Here is an 11,394-nt window from a genome sequence, read left to right on the forward strand (position 1 = left end):
GCCTGCTAAATGAGTGATCAGAAAGCGCACTAAAGAGTCCTCAGAGTATGAGTGTTGGCATTGGTATGGAAAGAGGGTGGAGATAGCCTTCGATCTATAAGGACACAATGAATGGTGCATCCCACTCAACACCGAGCGCCAAGCCAGATTAATGCTACACAGGCAGGTCGAGATTGACTCCAGGTTGCAGATTAAGTGTGCCAAACTTTGATGCCAGCCTCCCGCCCTCCCCTTCCCCCTTGAAGGCTAACTTGACCTAGACCTCTTAGCAATCTATGTGGCAACAGTACAGCCGATGGCTGTGCTTTGAGGGTAAAAAATAGGGAGCCATTGGGGCCCGGCCAACTTCCACAGATGTTTTATACATGGCAACTCCTTCCATGCTGACATGGGCAGCAGCAAGTGATCACACAATCCCCAACATGGCGGCAACCCCAAAATTAGCCCCAAAGATGTGTATTCACAAATTTTTTTGTCCTGTAACTTCTTCCTCCTTTTGGGTTTTGCTAAAGCAAGAGAAGAATTGAAGTAGTCAATTTGGATGGGAATGTTCTTTGGAAGTGCAAAGGTTAGGAAAATCCAATAGGCAACACATACAATATACAAATACAAATATTGTGTCAACTTTATTTGCTGCCGCGTTCACATTGCGCAGTCTTGCAACAACCCACTCCCCATGTCCTAAGGAACGAATCACCCTAATCAGGGACCGCTGATGAAAAAAAAGGTCCAAGGATTGCCCCCTGCCTACCCAACCCAAATCCCCCACCCACCACCCAGCCACCAAGTGAAAACAGAGTAGAAAAAGAGGTGAAATGAAGACCAGACAAAAATAAGAAAGAAGATTAAAAAAAAGGGGAGAAGCTTAGTCTCTTAGCTTGTCATCCAACTCCCTTATATTCGGTTAGCATAAATAATGCAACCAAGTAAAAGAGGGGAAAACAACCTAGACTACGCTCCATTCCATATATAATTCAAATGTTAAACATTCTTATTTGTCCCCTTTAGCCGAGCAAAAGCCTGTGCCACGTCTTCCTCGGAAAAATGCATCATTCTGAACGCATCCGTCCATGACAATTTTGAGGCGAGCAGGCTCCTGTAGAAAAAGCTTGTGCTTCTGCGGCCTTTAATGGGTCGATAAACTGTTGAAGCTTACATCTCCAGCCAATTGTGGATCTACATAAGTCTGACCGGGCGATGATTGACATGCTATCCACTGAAACCTGGGATGTTGGCTAGGCAGTTATAGAGATAGTCTGCCTCAAGAGAAAGTTCCCGATATATATCAGTATAGTTTGGGCTGTGAACCCTTAGGGCTGAAATCATTGCAGGTAAGGGGGAGCAGGTGGGCACGTTGCAGTTGTGAATCCCAATCCCAATAACTCAGATCTGGAAAAGCCCTTCTAAATATTTGTTCCATGTACTGTCCAGGATCAGAGCCTTCCTTACCCTCCAGGATCCCAAAAATCCTTAGGTTATTCCTCTTATGCCTGTTTTCAATGTCCTCTATCTTAGTTTGGAGGAATTTAAGCTGACCCTCATAGCTCTCGATAGAACTAACTGTTGTTGCCGCTGTCTCCTCATTAAAGGCCACTCTTTGCTGCAGATCGCTCACATCTGTTGTAAGATTACTGATCTGACCGGAAACCTCCTCCAACGATTTTTGCATCTACATCCGCTCTTACCTGAGTATAGTAGGCCTGCGCCTCGGCCCGATGAGACTGTAAGGATAAAATAATGTATCCCAAAGATGGTTCCTGCATAGCCACTTCCATTTCTCCCATGAACTCCTTAATTGTAAGTGAGGGAGAGTGGTCAGATATTGTCCCTGACGATATTTCTTTTGAGGGAGAACCAATATTCGGGGTAGAGCATTTATGCTGAGCCTAAATCTTGGTGCGCTGATTATCACCTACAGACCCAGGAAGTGTGGCAGATAAATGAGAAATGATTGATTTAATTCTCCCTTAGAGGTCACCCATTACCTAAGTGGACTGCTCTTAGCCCCCTGGCTACTTGCCTTGCCAAACTGCTGCTGCTTTGTAGACTTGGATACAGGGTAGATCGTGCCTTGATCTATAAGTTTTCTCTGCTTGGGTTGTCTTACATTTCATTTTTTGGGGGGCGCGCCCTCTTGAGTGGAGATAGTGTCTGCCAGTGAGACCTGTGGCATGCAATCTAAACTCCCTGGGGCAGACAGGTGATTACTTTTACTTTGAACAGTCACTTGTACATCCGCCTCTGTTGTAAAACGGTGCCCGGAGGCTCCCAGCTTTCCCCTGAGTAGTAAACCCTCATCTTCCTCTATAGCCTCTCTTGGTGCAATGCATCGATGACCAACAACATCAGCACCCCTCCCTGGTAGATGGAGAATGCCAAACCAGTACTTACGTGTGTTGGTTGTGTGATACCCCATAGAGCCTCTAATGAGGATTTCTGCCCAGGGACCCCAGATGAGAGCCCTATTTGGAGAGGAGTCGATGAGCCAGGGCTAGAGGATTGCAGGAGATTCACTGTTGCCTTGACACCACTATGATCTTGCCCATGTTCCAGGTCCTGGTCCTGGTCAACATCCTGACCCTGGCCTTGTACCTGGAGCGGAGGAGGAGGTGTGCTCACCGGTGCAATCGCTGTCACCATTAAAGTTTCTATCAAATGGGATGCTTCTCCCGGTACCAGCTCCGTAGATGTGGCCTCAATCATATCTTGTGCTGCCCCTGTTCTTATCAGCTTCAAAATAGGGCACCCCACTTGTGAGGGTGTAGTACCCAGGGATGTGGCTGCTGGGTTAGATCCTGGGTTCTCCTCCTGCTGGATCGCAAGATCTTCACCCAAGGTTTTGGCAGCCCCTCGTGTACTGCAGGCTCCTCTGGTGATATTAGCCTTCTGTGGGGCCATCCATGAATCTTGAAAGTTAGCTCTGTGCAGGCCCAGCCGGGAACATACATTCAGGAATACCTGGCTGTATCCTGGGCACCTGCAAAGTTGCAGCATCTGCAGAGGGAGAGAAATGCCAAGAGAAATCACAGGACCGACTTCGCACTGATTACAAGCCAGGGTCCTCCGGAAAAAAGCACCCTCAAGAATCACTGGCCTCGCGGTGGTCGTTATGAGCAGGAAACCATAGAGTAGAGCAGAGCTCTCGACAGAGTCAACCCACCATCTCTTTCCTCCTAATTCCCTCTCTGTTGCAGTGTCAGCTGAAGCCCCTGCAAGTGAGGGCCCGCCAGGGAAACACCAACCGAGGGACAGCCTCCCGCACGCTGCCTCAGGAATCATTGGCCTTACTGTGGTGCTGGTGAGAAGAGAACCATGGAGTGGAGCGAAGCTCTCAGAGGAGTCAACCCGCCATCTCCCTTCCTCCCACTGAAATTGGTTTGTGAAACATGTTGAGCTAGGAGTTGCTAGTAGGTGGAAAAACCGGTCTTTGTGAATATATTGGAGTGGACCTTAAGACGCAGCTCAAGAATAAATCCAGAGGTTTTTGAATAGAAAGTGATACTATCATCTGCTTACTATGGTATCTCATAAACACTTTATTGGTTGTTTTATACAAGAGTGCCTAACATTAAGAAATGTGAAGGCCAGTCACTAGATGAAGGGTATCTCCTTATGTTGTATGGCTGGGTCACGTTGCATTTTTGTCTTGGTCTCTGGGTAATGGATGGGCATACTTTGAGTCCACCATTTTTTAGGTCTTTGAAAACTTGAAGTAGAAACCGTAGATCATATGACAGTAATTAAGATGTGGAATTCTGCCATCTATTAGGACTTTGTGTTTCCAAGACATTTATTTTAATCAAGCCGCAGAAGCCGAAGGCAACCCCTTTGAGTCTTTCTAATAGGAAGTAGGATCAAGTAGGTTTCAGTAGGAAGAGACTGAACGACTTATTACTTTTTGTTGCTAAAGAATCGTCCTTTTCCTCAGGAAATTTGAACCTGCCACACCTGCTCTGCCTCATCTCCACTGGTCCCAGTACGACATAAAAACAATTATGTATTGTGCACGGAGTATAACACCTATCAGGGCCTAGGCACCTCCAACCATAGGCTTCACCATACCATCCATTAAGGAATATGAGATCATCCAGCCAACTCAATTAATGGACGTAGGCCAAAGAAAATAATATTCAAAGGAAAATCACTTAAAGTCCTGGGTCCTCTTTTTCTGGAATATCTTACCACCCATGCTAAAAAAAAAATCAAAATGACTTTCACCAATTCAGGAAAGGCTTTAAAACTTTCCTGTTAGCTTATGCCCCCCCTCCCCACCAACACGCATCAACTACAAAATCACTAGTTCAAAACTCAGTTTCCTGTCTAACTTTGCTGATCCAGCCTAATGGTTTGTAATCCTCTGACTCTTCTTTTTGTGGCCTACTCTAGTCTCCCAGACCTTACCATTCGATCCTTTCCTCTTTTTCTTACTATCATAGTGCTCTGAAGGGGTTGCTTAGTGACACGTAAGCGTTTTAAAAAGCTGCTTAAAAAGGCGTTTTAAATATTAAAACTTTAAACCGTTAAAATTATATTTAATTAATGAAATTGTGAACTTGAACCACGTTGTTTTGATTTTGCTTTCTGCATATTTTTTTGCCTCGGTCTGACGCTCTTCAAATCTTTGCGTATCTGTGCAGGGGTCAGTGATGTCAGTTAGGCTTGCACACTATGGGAGTCTTCCCACATTAAAATGGCGTTTAAACTTCGCGTGTTTTATACGTCATCAAACGCCCAAATAAATTCAGTGGCACTAATAATACCAACGGCTAGAATAAGTAATCTCATTTAAAACAATAATCTGAACATGAACCCCCTCTCCATATGGCAAAACATTGTTGTACTGGGCATAGAGATTTTCATCGTCTTTGACTGTTCGTTCGGCTATTATATTAAAAAAGCGAAAGGAATCTTATCAAAGGTAAAAAACAAGATTTCCAAAAATTGTTCATAATTTTAAACGGAATTATTTGTTCGAATTAAGGAAAACAGAAATGCTGGAAGGCTGCTTTGACTGCACCACATTACGGTCTGCTCCAACTCTCTCAGAATTAGTCCTATTCCCAGTTTGTATGAGCCCGCCAAGGTCACAGGGATGTAGAGAGGGCATCGTTGTGGGTAATGAATACAGGGCAGATTGTGTCGCTGACATTTGGCTTGAGCTGCAGCTGTTTTTTGTTGGAGCAATTAATTACTATGCCCCAGGCATGAACAATATTTTGCTGCAAAAAAAATGAAGAGCTAGAAAATAATTTTCAGAAAATAGCGCCATTATACTGCGATAATATGATGTATGGACCAAAGACAATGAAACGGCAATGTAGTGGTTAATAGGAGCTTCACAGCGGCAAATATTACTGCTCACCAAATGACCGGAGATTTGTTATTTTTAAATGAATCCTCAAATCACGCCTTTTTCCCTTTGGTGGAGGAAATAATGGGCACAAATGAGTGCGTTAAGCTGCTTCATTTATGTAGTTCACATTTTCTAGGCCACTGGGTGCTGTGTTTTTTTAAGTATCATTAAAGTGCCGCTGGAGGCTATCACGTTTGTTTTAATTACTCATTTTTACCGGTTCTGCCAAAATGCCCTGTTATGTTGCTGGTCATTGAGCTCCTCTTGTTACCCTGATGTTCTTGCACTTTAAATGCCAACTCGTCTTTTGCAGAATACTATATAAATGGGTTCTCCGTCTATACCGAAATGTCACTACTGGGCATAGAAAGAGCAGGGAGTGGGCCATTGTGTGCAATATAAAAATAGTGTGTTTGAAAAATGTATTTCAATCCCTTCACTCTTATCCACGGCACAAACGAGGGTACGTACATGTGGCCCTAGATACAAAGTCGCTCCTTTCTAGAGCTGTTGACTTTGGAACTGGGGAGCCAGGTTCCAGTCCTGGTCTGCTCAACGTTTCTCGACAAAACCACCAAACCTCCCCATGCCTAACAAAAGGAAAACAAGACCGTGTGTGATGTAATCTGGTGCTCAGGTAAAGCGCTACAATCCCCTTGGGCCTTGGAGTTCGTGCTAGATAAAACGGCAAAAAAATAAAATAAAAGATAGCAAATATAGTATCAGAGGTAAGTGTGACGTTTTACAAGTACAGTAGAACCAGGATGTTAAGTTGGGGAAAGATATGATGGTTGCAGCGGAAACAGTGAATATGAGAGTAGGCCAAACACTATTCACAGTGGAAGAGGAAAAACTGCTTTTTAGATTGCCATTTAACAGCACCGAATCTATTGAGGTTGTAATTAGATTGTGCTTTAATTCGGCCAAATATATTTGGTATATAAGTAGATTGGTGACTGTTTTTTTTTATTGGTGCTTGGCACAGGAACTAATTCCATTGTGATTACCTTGATCAGGCACCACCTGGTCGGAACCAATTCCTTGTGATGACTTTAATCAGGCACCGTCTTATTTAAGAAGGGTCTGATAACTACTAATTTGGGGGTTGCAGCCCTCATGCTTTGAATTGCCCAATCAGCTGGACTTATTTTCCTGGGCTGTGGCCTGCACTAGACCTTGTCCTTAAGGGTAGTCTGAAGCACAGGAAGAGACGAAGGGCCCAATTACGAGTTTGGCGCAGCTGGGCCAGCTCAACTCTGGCTCCGCTGTGCCAATCCCGCGCATGGACCGCCAGCCGTATTACAAGTTGTAAAGGTACAACTTGTAATACGGTTGTCGGTCCTTTGGCCTTTCCCATGTCGGTGCCTTGAAAACAGGCACTGCAATGGGAACGCCAAAAAGTTACAGCACGGCATGGACACTGACGTCCATGCCGAGCTGGAACAGGGGAGAATACAGACAGGGGCACATTTTGCGCCCCCCTTGAATGTATACCCTTGGCGGGGGTAATGGGAGCCCTGTAGGGCCCCCTCGGTTTCTGCATCGCCTGCCATTTCATGGAGGGGCTCTGCCATGAAAAGGCTGGCGGTCTAGGAACTCACAATAGGCTGAGCGGGACTGCATCAGTCCTTTCTCAGCATAATGTGCTGTGGCGCTCCTGCTCCACCGCCTCGGAACTACTGTTACCGAGCGTAGCCGGGGGTCCACAGCCCCTACTACTTTAACAGTTGTAATACGGTGGAAGGCCCTATGCTTCTTACCCCTTCGGCTTTTAATGCACATCGTAGGGAATTCCAAGACCCACCACCTACAAGCCCTCTACGTGTGCTATGCCCTATCCCTTTGAAATTTATTACTTGCTGAATTCAGCTATTGCAGGAGTAGCGTATAGCATTTCCTTGTGTCATTGTTTTGTGATGTTAAAGAAGTCTGGGTTCTCAAATTAAACAAAGTGTGGTCAGACACTAATAGATCTGCTTGGAAGGCAAAAAAACAGTACCCTGGCTCAAAAGAGAGATCAGCATGTTTTCTAGGGCGAACCCACAGCACTTGTGCTGAGCTGATCTGTTGTATGTACTTTGTGGGGTTAGACTCCTCTTATGGAGTTATCTATTCCTTTCTCTTGTAAGTCTTGCCTTGTCAATGGATAATTGGGCTTCCTGGTCGTCCTCATTTTGTAGTTGTTCACTCCCCTGCAGTATTTCTGCAGAATCTGATGGCTTCCACGTTTTTTTTCTGCATACTGTTCAGGGACTTTTTTCGAGCATTTAATCAGGTTTGAACAGATGCAAACGTGTTCCCAGTCATTTCGTATGGGAGCATATTTTCTAAGGCTTTATGCATGTCTTTGTACAGCCGCCGCACAGCAAAAAAATCATATGACCCGTGGCTTCCCTGCAAACACAGACACCTCCGGTCTTGGTGCCATGCACAGTATTGCCTATGTTGCTTCTTTTAAACCCCAACCAACACTTCTCCATGTTTCTTTCCATCCCCATAAGGCCTCCACCCTGCATGCTTGCATATTCTCCCAATCGCCCCCGTCTTTTTTATTTATTCCTCATTGCTTTTTTTGTCTCACGAGACCTCCCTGTAACACGCTGGCTCAGCGCTTCGCCAAGCTTTACCTCAATCCCTCACATGCACCTTCGCTGCTCAGTCTCACTCTCCTGCCTTTTCATCTTGCTTTATCAGCCCCTTTCCCAACTACTCCATGCTGGTCGTTCAGGATAGGAGGTGGGCGGTAAACGTCTATGCAGTGTTCAGCGAGTAATATGCATTTTTAATGTCTTGCCGGTGTTGCTTCTTTTAAACCCCAACCAGCACTTCTCTGTGTTTCTGTCCCCCGTCCCCACAAGCCCCCCACCTTCCTTGCTTGCATATGCACCCACCCAACCTTTTTTAGGTCTTGCCTCTGCAGCGTGCATGCGCTGCATAGGCAAAATGAAATTTTACAATCGGTGTGGCTTTTCAACCATACACGTGCACGCGTTCCATTGCCTTCAATGGCAACGCGTGCACGTGAAGCAATTTACTTGCGGGAGCACGCGCCGCCATATGGAAGCAATTATCGCTCCTGGCGCTGCAAGCTCCCGCGAGCGAAACGCTTTCACTCGCCCCCTCCTCTCGCCCCTCCCGCCTCCTGTAGCATGAGGAACGCCCTTGTTTCCTTTGTAACTGTTCTCTTGCATCTCGGCTGCCAACAGCGGTGGCCATGACAACCCTCCGGTGCTTTTAGTCACACAGCAGCAAAATGCGCAGGATTAGAGCCCTTTTACTAGACAAAGAGACCCAGCACGTTTCCGGTAAGTGTTCAGTCAATCATACATGCTGAGGTGCGAGCCCACCGCAGGTGCAGCGCCTCGATTGCCCTGGGCCCGCCAAAGCGTGCGGTGCTGTTTAATAAATGTATTAAACTTTCCCAGCGACTGACAGGCGGCTTCATCCCTGCTGACTGCGGCCGAACGCCCCCCCCCCCAATCTGGTGCTTGGGAGTCCTCCATGCCGCCACTCCGGGTCCGCCTATTGAAATGGCTCTTAGGCGGAGTCAACGCAGCCCCTTACTGCCCACCATAGACCTAAAACTCTGCTCCAGGCCAGCTCTGCATACAACAGCGATTCACGGACTCCCCCCGAGCATCCCTTTGAGCCTTCCCCAAGCCTCCTGCCGTGAAAAACGATGCATTAATAGCAAGTTACTATACTCAGCTTCCTGCACACAAGCTCTGCGATGTTCTTTTAGCATCCCAGAAATATTGGTGAAGGGAATGGCTAAGCCAAACTTTGTGTGAGAGATGAATGTGCATATCTCTGATGCGAAGTCACAGCTCTGCTGGTGCAGCGCCAGCACTGGGAATACAGGGCCTGTGGCGAGGCCTAACTCTCCTGTCTAATGTCCTCGTGAACCTGTAGAACATGTTGTACGTGCATCCTAGGGGACAGCTGTACTAGCTACACCCTATGAAATCTGCTTAGCTAGAGGGATGGATACAGGACCTATCAGTAAGACCTGACCTCTCTGACGGGTAGCAGTGCAAGTCATTGGTTAAACCTGTTAGCCTGAGTGAGATGTGCCCAGAAGGGTCCCAAACTCCCCCCCCCACTCAAATGCGTAATTTACAAGTAATCTGATCATTTAAAAAGTGGGTTTAAAATGGGCTGTGCTGTTAAAAAAGCAGCATGTCATATTTTTCAACACCGTAGAATTTAATTTGCACACATAATAATGTCATATATAAAATTGTAATTTAAGAAATTAACTGTAGCATCAGGTAGAGAGTTATGAGTGAATTCTATGCATTCGCACCCAGTGAAACTACCTGCATGTCTACTCATGGGGATGATCCCGGGCCACTGCCTGAATAGGCTTGAGTCCCAGACCTGCTCTCCTGCCTCTATTAAGTAATGAGGGGCCATGCGCCTAGCAATGAAGCCAGGAGCGAAAATCTTATGCCCTACTGTGTCCTGATCCTTCGGACACATCCCTAGGGATTGGAAGGATCCTTATTCCTAGGCCACCGTGAGGCCCTCAGTGCCATAGAGTGCTTTCCACACCACAAGGGTGACCGGACCAGTCAGTTCCTTTGCATCACCTCTAAGCGGTGCAATATCATCTTGGTTCAGAAACAATCAACTCCACTCTGACGCAGGCAGGGAATGGCCGACCAGGGACATCTGCATTTGGAGCCATCTCAGAGCAGGGACCAGAAACAAAATATGCCATGGCTGATGCCAGTTCGGCCAGACCGTTGAAGGGATCAAATTCTAATCTAACGGGTCACACTTACAAATAACCCATATATCATTAAGGACAAATAGTAATCCAGTCGGCAATGGAGAAGGTTGAATCGTTTATTCATCAAATACAGACCCTGACAGGGGAGCCCCAGTCTACACAACCTCGAAGGTGCGCAGAGGAGACTGCTAGCATATTCAAAGCACACAGCATATATACGTTTCACACATTTAGAATGACACCTTACAAGGAAAAACACAGTTTGTCAGCAGGCCAAGAGGAATACCCATATAAGGCACAATTGATTGCTAGTATCCCAAGCTTCAGCTATTCCGGGGGCAGGTCAGCCGGGTGCCTCCTAGTCTATCTAGAGCTAGGGAGGACAAGAACAGGCTTTGTGAGAATGTACGCATCCCTCAAGGAAAGCAGGTGCGACCTTGAGTTTTCCTTGAGCTACCAGTTAGTAGACACTGAACGCAGTTTGACTGACGCCTGGGTTTCGGGTAAAAGGCCTGGTCACGTGATGTCAAGGAAACACCATTTGTGCACGGAGAAACAAGACTATAATGGCTCCAGCCGTGCCAATAGTACTAACTCATAGAGAGTGATTTTTAGGTTACTAAAAGAGTATATTTTATATAAATCAGTCGACTATATGTTTACAGGATTATATTGGACACATTAGGCCAATAATACATGATTATAGAAAATTCAATCCCTACAGACGGCCCTTTTGGCCTAATATGGCCAATACTCATGTTCTTATTCTACAAAAATCCCCTCATCTATCTGCATGAGGTCAGACACTTCCTTCTGAATCATCTGCGTCTCTACCTTGTTTTGCCGAGAAAACTGTAATGCAGATGCGATCATAGTGGCACAAAAAGAGCAGCAGGCAGGGCCGCATTGGAGACACAAGCAGCACGTAAATATCACTCCAAAGGCCCCTGCCAATACCATTAATATCTTCCAACCCCAGGTAGCTAAAAGACCCCAAAACCAACTACTAAGGCCTCGCTAGCTAATCGATGTAGTTTTTGTATAGCCAGATGAATAGTAGGGGCTGAATCTGGAATATATACGCAGCAAGAGCTGCCGATCACGCGACAGGCTCCTCCCCTATCTGCCAGGATGACGTCAAGAACCATCCGGTTCTGAAGTGAAACAAGCCTTGTCGCAGCAAGCTCAACTGTAATATTAGTTAAGATTCCAGTAGTGGTCTGGACCACATTCTCAACTATCCTGGACAAGCGTCTTATACTGAGACTATTAAATATGGGCCCCCAGAAGGGAGTAAGTCCCTTCG

The sequence above is a fragment of the Lissotriton helveticus genome, chromosome 11 (assembly GCF_964261635.1).
Source record: "Lissotriton helveticus chromosome 11, aLisHel1.1, whole genome shotgun sequence".
NCBI lineage: Eukaryota > Metazoa > Chordata > Amphibia > Caudata > Salamandridae > Lissotriton > Lissotriton helveticus.